This window comes from Phyllopteryx taeniolatus, chromosome 6 (genome assembly GCF_024500385.1).
Source record: "Phyllopteryx taeniolatus isolate TA_2022b chromosome 6, UOR_Ptae_1.2, whole genome shotgun sequence".
In the NCBI taxonomy this organism is placed as follows: Eukaryota; Metazoa; Chordata; class Actinopteri; order Syngnathiformes; family Syngnathidae; genus Phyllopteryx; species Phyllopteryx taeniolatus.
The window spans coordinates 15,338,555-15,359,432 of NC_084507.1; the positions used below are offsets into that span (position 1 = coordinate 15,338,555).

A 20,878-nucleotide genomic window follows, 5' to 3' on the forward strand; every position below is an offset into this window, starting at 1 on the left:
ACCTCGCATGCATGTTTTTGGGATGCATGCACCCACGTGAGGCAGAAGCTCTAACCAGTCGCCCACCGTGCCGCCAACATATTACTTAGTTAAGTCTAATTATAAATACAGCAAGATGTTAGAGGAACCGAATGGCTTAATCAGCATTGTGTCATCTCCTCTCCTTTTTTTTTTTTTTTTTTTTTACAAACGAAGTTGTGGATTATAGCTTTAAGTCTCATTATTTACTTGCTATTTACTTAATTAAATAAAAAATGAGGTGTCACGGTGGACGACTGGTGAGCACATCTGCCTCACAGTTCAGAGGTTGTGGGTTCAAATCCGGCTACACCTGTGTGGAGTTTGCATGTTCTCCCTGTGATTGCATGGGTTTTCTCCGGGTACTCCGGTTTCCTAAACATCAGATATTGTCATCTTTTGCAACTCTGCGGTGACATTTTCCATCCATCCATCCATCCCTTTTCTTCCGCTTATTCGAGGTTAGGTCACGGGGGCAGTAGCTGTAGCAGGGAAGCCCTGACTTCCCTCTCCACAGCCACTTCCTCCAGCTCTTCCGAGGGGATCCCGAGGCTTTCCCAGGCAAGCCGAGAGACGTAGTCTCTCCAGCGTATCTAAAAAAAAAAAAACTTGAAAATCTGAATTTAAACAAATTTTTTTATAATAACTAAACAATAACTAAAAATCCAGTTTTAGGCATTACTCTTTACTTTCACTTTTCTCTTTAGACTTTTCCTTAATTTCTAAGTCAATAATGTCTGAATTTTAATGACAAAATGATCCAAATTAGCTTTCCTCGATTAAGAACAATTACAGTTGTTTGTACCGCGGATCTAGCTACAACACTGAAGTTAAATTCAGAATAAGGCCTTGTGCTCCTATGCATATTACAGCAACTATAACAGAGTCAACGAAAGTGTCAGAGCCGCTGAGCAGAAATGACAGGATGCGATTACACAGTGTCGAGATTAAAAGGCGTGTGCGTCAAGGTGCGACATGCATGTGGCGGGAGGCAAAGTCTATAGGATGAATGGCTGGAGAAGGAGGGAGGAATTGGGTGTGGGGGGGCGAGAGACCACCCTTCCCCTCCTCCTCCTTCCTTCAAACATACACACGGAGAACTGGCTCAGGCAGCGGCTCCGCTGGAGTGGAGAACCATAAATCTTCATATAGCGGCTGTTTTGATTAATGCAGCCGAGTCGAGCTAGGGGGCTGGACCTATCCCATTACGGCCTAATGGAAGATGGAGCGGCGCTGTCTCCACCACTAGGCCCCTGTCATTTGTTCCACTTTGCAGTCCATTTGGCCGAGAGACTACAAGCCACTCCATCAAAAATATTTTCAGAGTTAATTTCCGCCCGCTTAATTCGCCTTGATTCGGATTGCGTATCGAATGGCAGGATCGATTTTCGCCTGGCGTCTAAATTAAATAAACGAGAGGGGGTATACTTTAAGGCTGCATTTTCTTTCTTTTCTCTTTTCCATTCCATTCATCCAGCCATTTCCCAGCCATCCTTTACCCCGGGTCGGCTCATTCTTTTTCCGCGATGCATCTCATTTCCTCCCCTTCTCCTAGATTTTGATAGAGCCGCGTTTGCAGTGGCGGCGGCACAAATGCGATATCTGATTGCGCTTACAGGAGAAGGCTGAGCCGCTGAAAAGGGGAGCTTGGGCATATGGGAGGAATGGATGGATGGATTTGATGTGAATTACGCAGACAAAAAGGAGTTGGATGGGGGCAAAAGGCAGTTTTTCAGGTAGGCTTTATAGAAAGTGAGATCGATGATGCAGGCCCCACGTGGCCACGCCACAACAGCAGCTCCCAAAAAAAGAAGATGGGGAGGAAGAAGAATTGCAAAGGTCTGCACAGGGGGAAAAAGAGGGGTATCAAGAAGAAATAAAAAGGGGAAAAAAGCAATGACAAATTGGTTGAGTGTATCAAGAATTCCCGTTTAGATTTAAAGCTGCGTGTAGCCTATCGTCATATCTTTCCAGAGTCATTTATTTTCTCATTTCTCTCTCGCTCTCTCCTCAGTATACTCTCTTGCTCGCTTGCTCTCTCGGTGCGAATTTATCTGGTGCTCACGTGAAACGGCGGAGGAGGGACAAGGGAGGAGGAGGGAAAAGTCAATAAAAGTCTGTGGCGACAACTGTTTCCCCCATCGCTCTCTTGTCTCCTTGGTGCATTATCCCCCCTACTTTACTTTCTATTTGTTTATGTGCTGAAGCTACTTAGCTCCTCCCTGTCTTCCTCCTTGTTTAGCCAAGTTTCCCGTTTCGGATCCACTTTCATCTCATGAGGACCTACAAGCTTATAGCAACTCTTCCCCGGAGAGCCCTATTGATTTTATTCTCCCACTGTGAGCAAGCTTTGAAATTACTAAATCAGGAAGCTGTAGGACACCACTTTATGCTACCACCGTCGATGTGTTGTGACGTCTGCGAGAAAGTTTTCAGAGGCTGGTGTATTAGTGACGAAGGCCTTGCACAAGTGAAGGGCATGGCTGACATCAAGACCTGAACTACATTTGCTGACTCAAGTCCGGAGTTATTGAGCTTACTTGAAAATCAGGGCTCTATGATTCTAATTCCATAATTCTGTTTCAGAAATGCGAGATAGTATTAATGGAATGGAGGACTATTTCGTCAAACAGTGACGGTGGCTCAATTAGAAACCATGGCACAAGAAAAATAAATGGCTCCCTCAAATATTCTCAATGCTGCCTTTTTACCCCATCAGGAAAACAGTTGAGCATAAAGAGAAACGCTGCGAGAAGAGGCTATACTTCTACGAAGAAGATAAATCCAACATTAAATTGGTCCTTCGAGCCGGATGTCAACACACCCGGAGATTCCAGTTGTGGAGCCGACTTCCAGCTAAGAGACCGTGGCCACGGCAAGTAAGACCCTTTACGGGACTGGTCTTCGTTCTCCTCAACTGGGATCTGAAGGTTGACGACAATCCACAGGATTGAAGACGACTGGTGAGTTAAATTTTACAATTTTTTTTTAGGAAAAAGGATTAAAGAGTGAGTGAATCGCGCGACGAAGAAGTCAGAATAAACCTTGTGTAATACTAGTCACTGGCAAGTGGTAAGAGGGACGGCGGAGAACGACATATTCCGCGAGGAATATAACCTCCTCATGAGAAAAAGAAACCAGCGTCTTCATTCCTTTTGTGTCTATTTTTTATAATGTTGGGTAAGATAAATCCAACAGAAGATCTCACATTTGCAAGAGCACCACCCATCACTCTTCGACAAATTCAAGGTAACTTTGATATATTAATATTACGCTGTCTTGAAATCAACGTATCACCCAGCTATGAGAGTTAGCGTGTCCACAACTGGTGACATAAATACTAAATACTTACTACCGAGGTAGATCGCATTGGCTAACATCAGCTGGTTTCCGCTCTGACGTTTCTTCACAAAGAGCAGAGAAGTACCTAGTCATTTTGTGAGAAATACTGCTACTGTTGTACTACTTTTTGATTTTAATTGGAAAAATGCAATTGTTTATTTTGTTTTTATATTTACGAATGTACCAAATATTCTATATGTTGTTTAAAAAAAAATGATCGCATGCAATGGAAAAAGTTATTTACCCAAAAATTTCAAAACAATACATTTTACAGCTGTAATTATAGTACCATGATACTGTGATATTTTTGCTCAAGGTTATCCTACTGTCAGAATCACTGTAGCGAACATGCTCCCCGCAAACTGAGGTGACACAGTGACTACCCACCTTGATAAACTGCATTCTTCCAAGCGACCGTGCTGTGAGACTGCCCCCAAGTAGACTCTTGGTGCACCCTAAACTAATTAACATCTACCCTCGAAGTCTGAACTCCCAAGCATCAAAGGCCAGATGTTTCCACCGGACCACCTGTCTAGGAAGAGGAACAATTGCTGGGACAAGGCGACACCCGTAGGCGTCGAGAGGAAGTGCAAAGTCGAACCGGGCGGACTCTCATTTGATGTTTAGCCAAGGAAAAATGTCTGTTTTGATATTTCACGAACTCTGCAGAAATTTTCCAAATCTATGCCTTGATGTCTGTGTCAGTGTGTCAACTTTACAAGTGCAAGCCCCAGGTTTGCCTTGATTAGACTCCCAGCAGCATAAAATGTGGTTTGAACCATAAGCAGTTGATTTGCCAAAACTAAAGTATAAACAGTCAGTCTGACATGCTTGACCTCTGAGTAAAGAGAGTACCAAGTTGAGGTTATTTTATATTAATATATTATTTTAAACCCCTTTTATCAAATTTGTAGTCTATATTCAAGCTGATGGGTGTGGTCTTCTCCAGGTCCTCAATCCCTCTTGCCCACGCCCCGCCTCTGGGGTATTTAACTCTTAACTCCCGCCTTCTGGCTCTCTTGTGGTTTTTTTCTTGCTCTCCTCTTGTCTTGCTGTCAGCGCGCCAGCCAGGCTAGCCGTGGGCCACCCCTCACCTTTCTTTTGTTCGAGCACATGGCTCGCTAACAGCGAGCCTTGGGGATGGAGACTCGGCTTCCCAACCTCTATGTGGGCCACCGCTAGGCGATCAGAGGAGCTACTCCTAAGGTACCAGGTACGCTTCCAGCCAAGCGTTATCGCTCTGAAATTGCCAGCGAGCCACAAAAAAGACAGGAAGAGACACGGTTATTTTCCCCCTATGAGGCGTGGCGACCAACCATTTTTCGTCTTCTGCCTCTTTTGTTTTGCTTTATTTTTCTACATCTTTTTCGTCTTCAACCATCCTTGCTTCCTGAGCTACGCCCAGAGAGAGACGACCAACCACCAGCTTGAGACTACGGTCGTGAGTAGACACGGCAAACTTTTGCCAGAATGTACAATATTAGTGCCTAATAATTTCGGTGAAATTATTAGCTTCAGACAAAACTTTGTCCTCTCTCTCTTTCTCTCTCTCGTCCAGAATGGACGCGTTAAACGCTCGCGTTTCCCACTTTAATCCAACACACGATGTTCAATTTTCCCTATTTTCTTTCTTTAGTTAGACCCCTTTGTGTGTTTCCCTCTAGATCCCTTGTAGATGTCATTAAATATACTATCAAATTCCACTCCTGGTCATATTTTGTGTGTGTTCTGAGTTTAAGTAAGCCTCCGTCATCTGGAACTCAAACTTTCATAAAGTGTAGCAACCTTCAGATTACGAGACTGATAAAAAGGTTTCTCGTCACTTTCCCTAAATTTTATCCACATAAAAAGTGACGTGGGTCCCCTTTAATAGATCAAATTAGTTTGATTTTAACGTTTAAACTCAAAATTACGCTACACTGGAAGTTACGCAGGCTTCGCCTCCGGCTTATTCTTTTCTCCTAAATTAATTACATTTTTATTTGACTCATATATGCTACATCGCGTTATTAGGATTCTCACATAGTTTCCAGGCAGGACATGCGCCACTGCAACATGATTGACTCCTGCGTTGCAGGAAGGGCAGGCTACGCAGATGTAACAAGATGACCATCCCAAACATGTACAGTGTCACATTTGTATGAAATAAAAACAAATATGTTTGTTATGGTTAGCTTTAGGGCTAGGTTTGGGTCATAAAGTGGTTTAGGATGGGTTACGATTAGGATTAAGGTGGGTTAGGGTTAGTGGGAAACATTAACGCCGCTACACTTAAGTCACATACTTTTCCCATCTGGAAGCATTACCGGGATACAGCAGCCAAATATAGTGCGTGTCCTGGAGCTGGTAATATTGCAGCAGGGTGTGTACAGTCTAAAAACTATGTGGGAATCCTAATAACGCTTCAGAATCTGATACCGGCCCATGCGTAGGCCTAACTTTTTACAGATTTTAGTGGAGTCTGAACTGGCTCTCTTGCCCAGGCCGTCTTCTGTTCCTTCCTGTGATGGTCCTGTCTTCCCGTGTTCTTGCTAAATGACAATCAGAATGATTTCTGTCAAGGACCCGTCACCATCGCAGCTTTAACAAAATCGCACCGATGAGGGCTTAGCAGTGCCAATGTCAAGAACGTAAAGCAAAGACCAAGGCCACTGATACTCAGCAACGGTGGACAGTAAAAGGCATTTCAGTGGTAACCACTTTTGAGAGTCATTTTTAGTCAATATAATTTCAGAGTACTGCTGTAGTCTGCTGTACTACATATTCAGCCCTGGCTAATCTTGCTCCAACTGCTAAATGCCCATAGATGTGAGCTAGTAACCACCATTATTGTTTCACGTAATAACTGAGCTGAAAGGGTTGATAAATGTGCAGGTCACACTGCCACAGCACACAGGACTGATAGCTGAGCCATCCGGCAATATATGACTTGTTCACTCAGCCCATGCAATATCAGCGTCTCCATTTCGTTCGCCACATCTGTTATTGTCTGATTCTTAAGGAAAAAAAGGTGTCTGAGCAGAAGATAATGAAATCAAAAGCCCAACTCACACAGTCAACAAGCCCCTGGTAAGAAAAGCACAGTGTCAATATTAATCTCCTTGACAGAAAGTCGAAATATGGCATCTGTCACACATCATCTGGCCTCTCCCCTGTCTCTCTGCAGAGTGGAAAAAGCACGGCGAGAAGGTGTTCTGGGTTGGAGTGAAGAGGGGGAAATTGAGGACACGGACCAGAGAGGGCCTTCATGTCATTTTTTTTTTTTTTTTTTTTACTTTTTTTTCTGTGGTCACACATTTGAATAACTTGAGCAAAATTCAATTTAGCACAACAAATGTACTCTCTAATATCAACGTTTATCTACAGAAGCTCCCCAAACAATGCTTGAGAAAAGCCCCAGGTCAATACAACTATTAACAGCATTGCTGATACAGATAGAGTCTAGTGTACAGCAAGCATGTTGTCCTACAGCAAAGAGACGTTTAAGAGAAAGTCTACTTTTTAAATATTAGCCCTCTGAGCCAATATAGTTCATGATTTTTAATTTTTTTTTTAGATCTAAAAGAAAAAAACTTCTGTTCATCAATAATGAATTATTCATTCATTCATTTTGCTGTACTGCTTATCCTCACTAGGGTCATGGGCATGCTGGAAGCCTACCCCAGCTGACTCTGGGCGAGAGGCGATGTACACGCTGAACTGGTCACCAGCCAATCACAGGGCACATATAAACAAGCAACCATTCACACTCACATTCACACCTATGGGCAATTTGGAGTCTTCAATTAACATACCATGCATGTTTTTGGGATGTGGGAGGAAACCGGAGTACCCGCAGAAAACCCATGCGGGCACGTGGAGAACATGCAAACTCCACACAGGCGAGGGCGGATTTGAACCCGGGTTCTCAGAACTGTGAGGCAGATGTGGTTTGTACCGTGCCAATAATGAATAAATAAATCTAAAATAGAGGTGCAAAAACATGATCAAACTGTCAAGAAACTACGACGTGCTTCAAGAAACAGACGACCGAATGATGTGGTTAAACAACAATATGATATTGTTCAAGCAACAGTCATACGCATCCAATGTGACAATATGAACAGCAATGTTTTGATTTTAAGAACTGATAAAGTTAAAATAGTCTGTTTCCAGTCTTTCAGAACTGCATGTGTAAATGTTTTATATACTGTAGTTTGAAAATGAAATTGTCGGTGAGTCTAGCCTTATGCAACTTAATCTATTAAAAAATATATAATTTACAATGGAAGACAGCCTGTTCGGAGATGATTTTTCCCATTGGAAATAAATTTGTTCTTGGGTGAAGCGGTCACTATTATAAAACCTTTAACTGTACATACAATGTTTTAAGTTTTAAAATTCTTAGCTGTTAAAAGTTAAAAAATATGGTTACTGTAAAAATTAGACCATTACAAGTCTTATTCTTTGATGATGAATGACAAAGGCATGAACGCAAGAGGTGCGTCATGCATTTAAACTTTTTTACATTTAAAATATACACAGTATATACGGAATATATATATCAACCACTGTTGGAAAAAAAATAAAAATAATACAGTATACGTGGCATATATGTCTATATGATTGTGTGTCTCCATCATACATACACATCCATCCATCCATTTTCTAAGCCGCTTCTCCTCACTAGGGTCGCGGGCGTGCTGGAGCCTACCCCAGCTAACATCGGGCAGGAGGCGGGGTACACTCTGAACTGGTTGCCAGCCAATCACAGGGCGCATACAAACAAACAACCATTCACACACACAGTCACACCTACAGGCAATTTAGAGTCTCCAATTCATGCATGTTTTTGGGATGTGGGAGGAAACCGGAGTGCCCGGAGAAAACCCACGCAGGCAGGGGGAGAACATGCAAACTCCACACAGGCAGGGCCGGGGATTGAACCCCGCTCCTCAGAACTGTGAAGCTGACGCTCTAACCAATCGCCCACCGTGCCGCCATACATACACATATACACCATATATTAAGTGTCTTACAAACACTACAAAAAAGCCAAGGAAGCAAAAGTCGGAGTGTTAATTCTTTGGTGCTTGGTGAACTAAGGTTTGGCAAGGTTTGCTGAGGGCAACGTGAACAAACTCGATGTTTTGTGCAATTTTAGGGACATACTTTCTCCCCGACATTTTGGTTAAGCTTCAGAACTGTATTGACCTCTGGGGTGTTAGACTTTACAGGTTTCACTGTCATGCATTAGCATTTGTAAATTTATACTGAGAGACTGCGGCACAGAGATGCAACTTGACCTTGTCGAGTTGAAGGAAAGTGTATATCTCAAAGTGGACATTCAAAGTCCAAAGAGCGACCTCACTCGTGGGCAGAAAAAAAAACAACTATCTTTTGATGAGTGGTACAAAATGACCTCCAATAGATTCCCCGTGCATATTCACATTCTATCATCCTTGATTCTCTCATCCTTTCAGCCTGTAATCCCGCTCCCTCCTTTCACCCCTTGAACACTTTCCTCTTTCATCCTTTTCCCCTCCGTCTGCTTCCTTGTCCTCCCACTTCTCTTCATCATCCTCCCTTCCCCTCCGTCTGCTTCCTCGTCCACCCACTTCTCTTCCTCATCCTCCCTCCCTCTATCTGTCTTTTGGACATTCCTCCCAGTTCTTTCTGTCCCCCGACCACCCCACCCCGCCCCTCCACTCTCTCGCTCGTCTTACCCCCGTGATGAATGAGTCTGTCTGCTGGGTGAAGTTCATATTTACTGAGCAGGGGAGCGCACCACTGTCAGTCTCTCTTGCCCTCCACATCTTTATCTTACTGCTATGGAGACAGAGGGAGCAAGAGGTTACAGTGGGATGAAAGGAGGAGGGAGGCCCTGGTCAAGAGACCAGCAGACACTCCCATTGTGGCGCTGGCTCGGTGAGGGTGACGAAGGTAGTGGGTAAAGTGGGGTGCACATATACTGACGAATTTAAGCATTTTCTCCCACTTGATATCAAAGTCAACCAAGGCCAGATGCTTGGATCTCTGAAAGACCATCCTGAACAATTATACTGTGGTGGTGATTTTTCCTCCCTGATCTGCTCAGAAAATGGTTGCAGCAGACAATCATCAATGTTAAACCTGAACGTAAGACCCTAATATTCTTTATGCGTTAATACCAGAGTTGGCCCTGGTCACCGACACCGTGATTGTGATGTGAAACAGAACCAATTATGAAGCTCATGCTGTAACGTTTTCAGATACAAATACAGGAGCATCTGGTTTTTGGATTCTGGTTTTTGCTGAAGAACTTTCCTTTCAGGCGGCACGGTGGGCGTCTGGTTAGAGCGTCTGCCTCACAGTTGCGGTCCGGGGTTCAATCCCCGGCCCCGCCTGTGTGGAGTTTGCATGTTCTCCCCGTGCCTGTGTGGGTTTTCTCCGGGCACTCCGGTTTCCTCCCACATCCCAAAAACATGCATGGTAGGTTAATTGACAACTCTAAATTGCCCGTAGGTGTGAATGTGAGTGCAAATGGTTGTTTGTTTATATGTGCCCTGCCATTGGCTGGCAACCAGTTCAGGGTGTACCCCACCTCCTGCCCGATGATAGCTGGGATAAACTCCAGCACGCCCGCGACCCTAGTGAGGAGAAGCGGCTCAGAAAATGGATGGATGGAACTTTTCTTTCATTTCCTAGACCAAGAAGTATTTGGAGGAACGGTTGTTCGAATTCTAAAAATGCTTAGGAAAGGTGCCTCGATACAACTTTTCATCCTGAACAATTTATATGAGAGGAAAGAAGACATTGGATATTAACCATAATCCCTGGGGGCAGCAATAATTAAAACAACAAGCCACTGACAGTTTACCGCAGTTCCATGCAAAAGTCTTAGGTCAGCAATGTTTGTTAGAAAGTGTGGAGTCAAATTTTAAACAGTGCTGTCTTTTCCTTTGTTTGAAAGGAGGGGCCCTTTTTTTTTTTTAAATCTCACGTTGACCCGATAACATTTTCCACAAGGTAAAGGAAAGGTGCTATAAAGGTTAGGGATTAGACTTCCCAAAGAGGCCCGTGGTATTAGGTGTCTCACAAGTCATTCACTGCAAAAAAGAGGTAGTTGTAGTAGTAGTAGTAGAAGTAGCTTGTAACAGCAATGTAGTTACCAGACAAGCTAACAGTAAGCCTAGCTTCTTCTACTACTCTTTTTTTCAGAATCAGAATCAGATCCTCTTTGTATTTTCAGGTCAGCCTTGGTACAACGACAGACATTGTTATGTGTGTGGTGTGCAGTGTTGGTCATCTCGTGGACACCACACATTTTTCGCTTGTCATTTGTGCAGTCTCTCACATTTTATCAATCAGTATGTGTGTAACCCCATTTATGCTTTTTCAGATGTACTGAAGAAATGTACTCTGCAAACAAACAAAAAGAACACACTACACTACAGCTGAGGCACTATTGATTCTGTCTCAACTAGTTTAAATAAGAAGAACATGATGTCAGCAATGGGAAGTTGAGTACATCCTACCAGACAACATTTTGCTAAACACCCACAAAATCAGGGGTTTAGAACATTCAGATAGAGTCTCCAACCCCACTAAATATTGTGGAGACTGTAGAGTAGAATACTGCAAAGGCTGAACTTCATCATGCATTTTCCCTCTGTGTCATTTCTACCTGGATATCCTCAAAGGTTACAATGACAAACCTGCTCGACCAATGAGTGACCAGCAATGGCTAACATTACCGACATGGTAGCGACGTGGCATTTGGAATCTCGACTGACAGGGTACTAGAAATAGTATATGATGGTACCTGATTTGGGGAAAACATTGATAATATGCATGGCAAGCAGAGTAGGTAACGTACAGTGTTAAAAAGGTTACTCAAGAACCATTGTAGCTTCTCAATAACAACATTCGAGGTGGTTGGGTGAGAGAAATATTCCTCACTTTTTGACCAAGCTTTCAATGAAGTAATGCAAGGAGAATTAAAGGCCCTCGCACCACAACACCCAGGGGGACGTGCAAAAGATGGGACGACTCGATGCTTGTTTTTTATCTTGAGTCTGCAGGGGTTGTGTGCTGCGTCGCCATGCTATGCCTACACGCAATGATGACAACGTGAAGCTCTTATAATGAGAAAATATGTCTTACATACACACCAGTTACCAAATTTGAAAGATAAAAAAAATCTCAAATATAGAAATTAAGGTTTCAAAATCAAGTTGTCTCCACTCTCAGAGGCTGTGGGCGTGTCCACTGAATCAGCTGAAATCACACCTCGTTCAACTGTCAGTCAAATACCTTGAGGACGACCTGGAAAAGTGGATGCTACATCATCTAGCATCATAAACCAACACATATCTACATGTTTGAGCTGTGAAAATATATCCTCCACTGGCTGAAATATATCCGACCGGGTCGTCACGAGATATTCCACCCCGTGACAACGAGGCACTCTAGGACAGCCATGCCAGCAGAAAGCCCCTGTCCACACGCTGGCTGTCAAGTCAGACTTGAAAAAATAAAAATAAAAGAAATTCCCACCTCCTCGCTATTCCGCTTTTTTCTACGTGACATGCACGAACTCATGGCCGACGAGAGGTGCTCTAAAACAGCCACGGCAGCAGATTAGATGCATTTTTGGAGTGTAGGCATAGCTAGCTAGCTAACTGCATGTCACAAATGCACCAGCTAACCACTGATATGAACAAAGGCACTCAAGTTGTGATATAGTGGGTGAGGTGCTACTTGTGCAAGACTCCAAAGTGCATCATGTGGCATCATTTTTGCAAAGACCAAGAAAAATCAGGAAGGCTGAAATGGTGAAAAACAGTAATGCTACTTCTCCACAATTGAGTACTACATAGTTCCGAGTTTATGCACATTTTCAACAATAGGGGTTATGTGCAAGCAACTTCTGCATTCGGCAAAACAGGTCAATGCACTTCCTTCCTGTTCAGGTGACTGGCAGAGCCCTATGGCAGGAGACTGGGACAAAACAAATGTAGAATTATTAAACGTCTTCTGTTGTACACAGGATGTTTTCAAGATCGGTCACTGATGGTGTAGTGGTACACTCGCCTGACTTTGGTGCGAGCAACGTGGGTTACGTTTTCTGTAACCTCGAAATGTCAACGTCGATACTGTCACAAACCCCCTGTAATATTTTACTACCTGTCAGCGACCCACCCAAAATGGCTCTGCGATCCACTTTTGGATCCCGACCCACCAGCAGAGAATCACTGCTGTATATCATATAATTTTTGCATCGAGTAATTAGTGGAACCTCGATAGAACGGACTAATAGGGGCGAGGGTCGTTCGATATAGCTGATTGTTACACTGAAGCTTTTTTTGGAAGCCATAGGCACCCATATTACTGTAGAGTACAAAACAGTTTTGTAGGTTTTTTTCATGGCCTAAAAAGCCTTTTGTACAGTACAAAATTATTGTAAATAAATATTAAAAAAATCTTGAAAATGTTTGAAAGTTCCACATTTTATCCAAACTTACCATGCCGGTGTGCTTGGTCATGGTGACATTGTTGATGTACAGTACTCATAACAGGCAAGTCACGTTCATGAGCTGCGAGGAATTACTTTGGTACCTAGTTTCAAATCTGTTGCCAAAGGCGAACGGCTTGACAAAAAAAACTGTTACTGTACCAAAAATAGCATGTTACATACTCCATTCCTCAGAGCCATTCTGCTCTCTCTCTGCCACGCTCTGCGCACAATAGACAATAGATATAACCATCGTCACATGACTGGCACGTCAATGCCCCACATTTAACATGGCCACCATGTAGGCACGGGAGGAGAGAGAGGCATGTCTTTTGGAATTGGATCTAGTCATACTGCATGTCTATGACTTGGAAATACGTGAGAAATACGTCTCTGCCTGCATTGCGCCACATTGCCAGTAAGCAACAGCTGCCAATTCTGGAACTTAAAGACTTTGTCAACAGCAGTTTTAAGTGACCAATGGAAACTATTTTTGGAGATATTGTTCAGTCCCGACGGTCCGTTTTATCTGATATCCGTTATATCGGGGTCCGTTTTATCGAAGTTCCACTCTACATGTATTTAACTTTTGTTTGAACACACCAGCCATAAAGAAAACAAAATTTTAGCATGTATGGTTTCAAACCATCGTGTTATCAACCCATAGTTATGCAAGCAATTGCAGCATCCGCTAATCTGTTTTCCGGGTTTGATCACATGATGTTCTGCAAACACGTATGATGTAGTTAGAAACAAATCTCTACTATTAACCTAACAGGGTCTTTGAAATGCTCGCAATTTAGCATTGCCCATCTGTCTAGTAAGAACACCTGGAAAAGGACCCTAAAATGACTGCTTAAAGTTAAGATGTCAGACTTCCTGTGTCTTGACAGGCCTAAGTTCTTGAGACATTTTTGTGGGTTTATTCATGATTGACATACTAAATTTCCTGTCCGTAAGTGAAACTGACTTAATATTTGGTGAAAGCCACCAAAATGTGATTTATTTGGACGGAAAAAACAATGAAGAAACTTGTCAATTTCAAAAGTGCCTAACAATAAACAACCTTTTTGCAGCTCCTGTAAATCCACAGGTCTCACAACCCAATTCAAATGCATTTTCTCTCTCCTTCCTTTGTGTGCGAGCAGTGCTTTCAGGCACATTTGGACTTGAGAGGCAGAGAAGTATTAAAAAAAAAAAATAAAAAAAAAAATAAAAAAAAAAAAAAGTAGTTGCAGCACAACAACCAAAAAGGTCGGCAAAAATACCCTAGCTTCATCTACGCCCACGCGCACATAGCTGTGTGTTGCAGTGAGTCAAACGGTGTGTTCTGACCCATGCGTTTGACCCTCCCTGCCGTGAATGAGAGGAGCACAAGCAGGCCCTGCCGCAGACCTGAAGCGACGGCGAGGAAAAAAAATACACAAAAAAAGCCCCGCAGAGCCACCGTCTCTTCCCACATGCTGACCCCAGAGGGCAGCGAACAGCGAAAACCACAGCAGTGTGACGACACAGCTGACACCCGGCACCGACACACACATTGTCTTGTGTTCCCCCCGGCAAATTGACAAAAAAGTATAGACAGTAAATACGAAGAAAATTGGATGGCTCAAATTACATCACAAAAAGAAAATCCCCCTCAGCTGCACTTTTATAAGATTCCATAATTCAATTCCCACATGGGGAGAGGCCTAAAACACTAGCAACTGTCTGTCAAGAAAATGACAATGTAGAATTCTTTTGCCATTTGACTTTTGGGTAAAAGGTTAAATAAATGTAAGGTTTTATGATTCTATTTGTTGATCATTTTGCGGGAGCTATATAGGCTGTACATTTACGCCCGTGGGACGGAACACGGCTGAAAGCATACGTGTCACGTAGCTGGATCTAATAGATGGGGAGAGCTGGATGGAAACAGCTGAAAATGGAGCAGTACAGGAAGGGAGTAGGATCGTGAGCAGAGGGAAGGAAAGCATCAGGCCATAATCATCTGAATATTAGGGAAAATTGGATGTGAGAAAGGCGAAAATTGGACGCGGGGAAGATTTGAGAGGAAAGAAAAGCTTGAATGTATCATTATGTGAAAACAATGGCCCATTTTAAGAAGGGACAGAAACAAATAACGAGACCCGCCGGATAAATTGTAAAAGATCCTTTAGGGCTTCTAAAAGCCATCTTCACCAGACCAATAAGAGGGTCAGGTGTCAGGTACACATGGTGCACTGGTAATATGATACAAACATTGTTGCCGGTGTCCAATGAAAACAAAGCAAGTCCGCAAGATTCCGACTAATGTGGAGAGGGCCCTTGGTTTACGACTTACAAGTTCTGTTCCTGTGGCGACGTAACTCAAATTCAAACACAAGTCAGCACTGCAGTCTAGCACTATCCTACACTAACACAGTTTTAAAGTCATAACTATCGTAAATGTTTGTTTGAAAACACTTTTTTGGCCATTAGTATAAAACAACACAAAGTACGGCAGGAACCAAGTGTGCCGTTTGCACGCTGCTGCGCAAAGTAGTTAGTTCCGTGGCATTCGTAACCTGGAAATGTGGAGTGCCTCGAACACTGAGGATGTACTGTAAAAAGTCATGTTTTTAACAAGTATCTCCTGAATGAGCAAAGATGGTAAAGAAAAACACCGACCACGGTTACCTTATTTAAATCAACCAAGTGTTGAGACAAGCTTGTGAGTCTGCTTGGCCAGATTGACAAGTCAGATTTTATGCATACAGGTCAAACGCCAGAGGTTAAACCATCAATTAACCTTTGAATTATGGCGATTTTAAATGTAAAATATCAATGTCGGGCTTGGATGAGCCTTGTGGATACATGTTGAATAGTGAAAAAAATTTTGTAATCGAGTATTCTACCGATTATCCCTTCAATTAATCGCATTCAAATTGATATTACATTCCATCCAGCCATCCATTTTCTGTACCGCTTATCCTCACTAGGGTCGTTATTAAACACAATTACATTTTGCATGTGAGGTGCAGGTATTTTTGTCCACTTGGAGTCGCCATCCTCCTATTCGACTGTAGTATCTGACTTTGAGTGTACGTGCTTATTACGTGTTGGTTTTACTATTTTTTCAATAATGCAGTAACGGTTATTATTAAATTATCCCTGCAAAGCGTCGCACAGAGACTTTGCCAGACCTTTTTTTTAACTGAATTCAAGTTTTTCGATTAAACCTTGCTGCCCTACATCGTTACAAGCTGAGAGGACAACTTGTTAAGTGTCTGTTATCAGAGAAATCCATTACGGCGTTGTTCAAATCTGATTGTTGATCAAGCCTCAAATCTTGAAGCTCGATCACATTTTTTGCTTTCACACATCAGTATGGTGTATTGACCTGTTCTAATCTGCCTGCGACATAAGCTTCAGTACATTAGCTGGTGCTGTGGAATACCAACAAATAAGTAGGACCACTTTGTACTAGAGGTGCAACAATTACTCGATAACTAATCGATTATAAAATTTATCAAAAATGATTTCTGAGAATCGATTAATCATTTAGAGACCTAGTTTCACTTACAACTGTCCAAATCCTCCTGTTGTCATGGTCTGTTTTTGTTGTTTAAAATTATATTTAGTTTCATTGCATGTTACATCTTATTTTCTTTTGCCCCATGTTCATGTCTTTTCTTGCTTATTAGGCTTTATTTCCCACCTGTTCTCATCAGCTCAGTCCCTTGTGTCTACCAATCAGCTTCCTCCAGCCACTTGTGTCTAGACCAGGTGTGCTTCGTTGTCAATTTGTTTGTATTCATTTCCCTGCTTTCTCTCAGTTGTATTTTTTCTTCTACGTTTAATACTTTGAAATCAGATTTTTGGACTTGGTTTAATTTAGTGTTTGCCTTTTTGAAACTAAATCTTATTTGAGTAAATCCTGAACTCCTGCCTGCCTCTCTTCTTCACTGCGCTTGGGTCCACCTTTTGCACAAAAATCACAATTTGTGACACGTTTTATCAAAATAAGACAACATTTGCAAACATTTGCTTTTACTCAAGAAAACAACATTTTTGCCTATTTTCTGCCATGTTAATGACCAAACTGGTAACTAAATCGTCATCAATTTGTGTTTGTGCATTTTCTGCACTATCAATTTGAAATAATGTCCTGTTTTTGAAGAAAGGATGGAAATTTAAAATACATTTAAAAAAAATCTGATTTATCAATTAATCGAAAAAATAAATGACAGCTTGATTACTAAAATAATTGTTAGTTGCAGCCTTACTTTGTACATTACCATGTCTGTGTTGTTGCAGTGCTAAGTACAGTGGTTCCTTAATTTACAAGTTTAATTAGTTTGTGAGTGAGCTCATACTTAATTTACTTTGTATCTCTAATCGTGACACATGGCATGATAGGCGGATGTGGTTTTCTCTGCCATCTGTTGCCTGTTTCAAGAAGCTCCTCCCCTCACTTCACTTCATTCGTTTATTGCCACCAAGATGCCACAAGATGGTGCCAAAGCAATACTTTTATATTAGACAGGGCAATGGCTTGTCTAAATGAAGTGCCTGCCCTCACTTCAACACATAGTTCCTTGGCACCAAGATACCACAAGATTATGCCAAAACAATACTTTTATATTAAACAGGGATTTGGCCTGTGTAAATTTGGCAACAAATAACTTAGAATGGGTTCCAAAAGACAATTTGTGAGGAGGTGAATCTGCAAGTAGCGATGATCTAGGAACACTGTAGTTATCTTTCTTTTCCAATGCAACAGAAAAACAGAACAAAGCGTGGGTGTACTTGATGAAAAATGAATGAATTAATGTGTTTATGAAATATTCTTTAAAACAATTTGCTCTTCCTCCTAAAATGTAGCATACACGACCATCTTCATACCGCAAAAAAAAAAAATTCTCTTTGCAACGTTGACTACAGGCGACCTTTGCTTTTAAAAGATGGCTCAACAAACTTTTCCAAAGCTTGCGTCTTCTTCCACAGTGATTCATTTCCCCCTGGTGCCTCGAGAAGGGAACTGCCACTTGCTTCTTCAGTGCAGGTTTTTGAGGTGTCAAACACAAGACAAACAACAGAGACACCTTTATTCACCGGGGTACATTCTCAAAGACAAACACCTCTTCATCCCAGGAACATATTTGTCCTGTCGTAAAGGTGGAGAAAAAAATTGAAGGGAAAAAAAAGACAGTAGTGAGCGGCGTGATCCATCTCAATTTTCCAAATCTATTAGCTTTCTTTGTGGGGCCTGCCTCTCCTCGAGCCCGATCTTTAAAAGCAGCGCTTGTTCAACAATTATGATAACTGCAACCGGGCAAATTAGAGGCTCCAACCCATTCATCTCTCCGCCCCTCCCACATGCGGCCATGACGCGGCTAAATGAAAAATGGACACGCTTTAGAAAGTATTGATTCCAGCTTTAAACAAAGGTACAGTCAATATTATTTACTCCGAAATATATCTTTGTTATCTGCGCGGGAGTCCGTCCCGCTCGCTGCTCAGTCCTCGTAATTGCGGACATAAAAATAATAGAGCAATTGCCACAGAATTGACGGTGACAGGTTGGACGTCAGTGTGTTTTGCTGTGATGTAAATGAATGAGAAGGCACGTATCAACTACGATCAAAACGGGAGATAACGAGAAAACGCTGGGGAAATAAACGAGGTCTTTCAAAGGTAATTCAATGCACTGAAGTGCCAATCAATCTTCAGATGTTTCCATATCGTTGCTATCCAATAAAAACCATGCATTTCCAAACTCTGTATTTCCTTTACTTGTGAAACCGAAAGAAAACCATTTTCTGCAACAACAAAAAAATTAATTAATCAATTAATTTAAAAAAATTAAATAAAATCTGAAATGATCTATTACAGGACCCGTTTAAATTTGTCAGAATTTTCTTTTTGATAAGAAATTTAAGTTTGTTTACAACAACATCTGTGTTTATCGTGTGTGCAGAATTATTAGATATTTTTTTGTTTTTTTATTTATTTATTCACATTTCTTTGTGTTTATGTAACACAGAAATGATTTGTTTTATTATTTATTTGCTTTTTATGTTTATCGATTAATTTCCAACTAATAGAATATCAAATTAATGGTGAACTATTTTGATGATAAATTAATTGTTTAGAGACAATGTTTAACTTAAAATTGTCCAAAGCCTCTCGACAGTAAATATACTCAGATTTATTTTGTCCTCCATGAAAGCAGAATGATTATCTTTCTGTTTAGTCAAAATAAGACATTTGCAAACATATTTTAGTTTGGAAAACAATGATCAACATTTTTGCCTATTTTCTGACATCTTAAACGCCAAACCAGTAATTGAATCACAATGAATTCATGTTTGTGCATTTTCTGAACTGTCAATTTGAAATAATGTCATCTTTTTAAATAAGGGGATGGGAATTAAAAAAAAAGAAAAGAAAATCGATTCATCGATTAATCAAAAACAAAACTGACAGATTAATCGATTATTAAAATTGTTAGTTTCAGTTACAATTTTTTCACCTGTATTATTTATTACAGCCCTTTTCTATTTAATTTAGTCAGTATTCTTCTGATATGGGCGGCATTCAGAGTATGGCGGTACTTGAGCCCCCCCAGGGTTAGGGTTAGTAACCTTAAACCCCCGATACACTTCAAAGAAAGTGTTTAGAAGAAAAAAAACAAAAAAAACAATACCAAATCTCATTTAACATACAAGCCTAAATTCTCCAACAGATTAAATGAGAATAGACAAACAGCACTAAAACCTTCAATAGAAATCATGTATCTTAATATTTAAGATTTGTTAAAGATATTATTTTCATCTGCATTTGGCACCAAAATCAAACAATAAATTACAATACAAGACTACAATTTATTTAAATTGTGTCCTCACAATAATCCCAGCAAGAGGGATTTAATTAACTTCATGTTTGGAAAAGAAAAGGGCTCCAATCTGGCTACTAGTGAGCAATACTGTATACCCACATTAAACAAGTTGTTGACAATAAACTAGGATTTAGTGGGATTTGTTTTATTATATCATCCGGCCAATGTTTTTGTATGACATGTAATTTGGCCAAAACTTAATTAATTTTGCCATAGCTTTTCCACCCCCCCCCAAGCAGTAATAAATGTTCAAAGGGAGGCAGACACAGCTCTCTGGTGGCTCAAACTGCACACTACAATACATTTGAAATGCATGCTTTCTGCTCACCTCTCTGGGCTTGCATAAATAAATGTCACGTCACAAAAGCCACAAAAGCCGTCAAATCAGAGCTAATACAAAAAGTGCCAATTTTAAGTCAAATGATTTAGTTTTACTTTCCTAGTAAATTGAGTTTTTACATAAACGGACTCATGTTGATATTGTTGTAATCTTATAAAGTGAAAATCTCAGAGCAAGGAAGGAATACTCCTATGGGGCTCTACAAATAAGGTTTTTAAAAGTGACCTGCACCTGTGGACCACATCTTGTGCGATCTTACCTCATAGTGCTCATGAAATTCGCTGAAATACGATCCGGTGTGTCAGGAAGGGGTTTCATTTGCTTCCATTATGTAGCTACCTGCAGAGCAAATGTCAAAAAGGACGTGGACGTTAGTCCAATATGTAACTGAAATACAGTGGGGGAAAGTTTAAATGTGTCATATAACTGGGATGCACAAACCCTAGCTATCCACAAGCCACTGAAATAATCTGAAACTCAATTTTACTTGAATTGTGAGGCGATGTTCTGTAGTTAAAACAGCACTAACACTAACAGCATGGCTCAAATTCACAAGTTTTGCACAAGTTTTATACAGTGGGGGATGTGAGACTTATGCCAGGGACTCAGGTGCTTCACTGTGCCCAGTTTGAACCACAAACCCCAAAAACAAACAGTTTAACACTATTCACCACAATTGAGCACTATATATAGTTCAGTCTTGCACCTTTTCAGCAATTATCGTCAAACACGTATAACGTATTTAGAAACAAATCTCTGCAATCACTTTACAGCCTTTTTAAAGTTGACAATTATCTTCTACCTATGTTATGCCTAAACTACATGTACCTCAAATTTAGTT

The 20,878-nt window shown here is 41.2% G+C and overlaps 1 protein-coding gene across 2 annotated transcripts in view; it reads right to left on the reverse strand.

Annotated features, from left to right (window-relative positions):
* erfl1 (Ets2 repressor factor like 1) overlaps window positions 1-20,878 on the reverse strand; it is a 178,356-nt gene that overhangs the window by 156,966 nt on the left and 512 nt on the right. The window contains exons 2-3 of one of the 2 annotated variants that reach the window (XR_009789152.1): window positions 20,297-20,376; window positions 16,878-17,963 (exon numbers count right to left, since the gene is read on the reverse strand). The gene's annotated coding sequence lies outside the window, so the exon portion shown is untranslated. Of the gene's footprint in view, window positions 1-16,877; window positions 17,964-20,296; window positions 20,377-20,878 lie in introns of those variants that run through there. The other variant, XM_061777658.1, reaches the window with a different exon arrangement.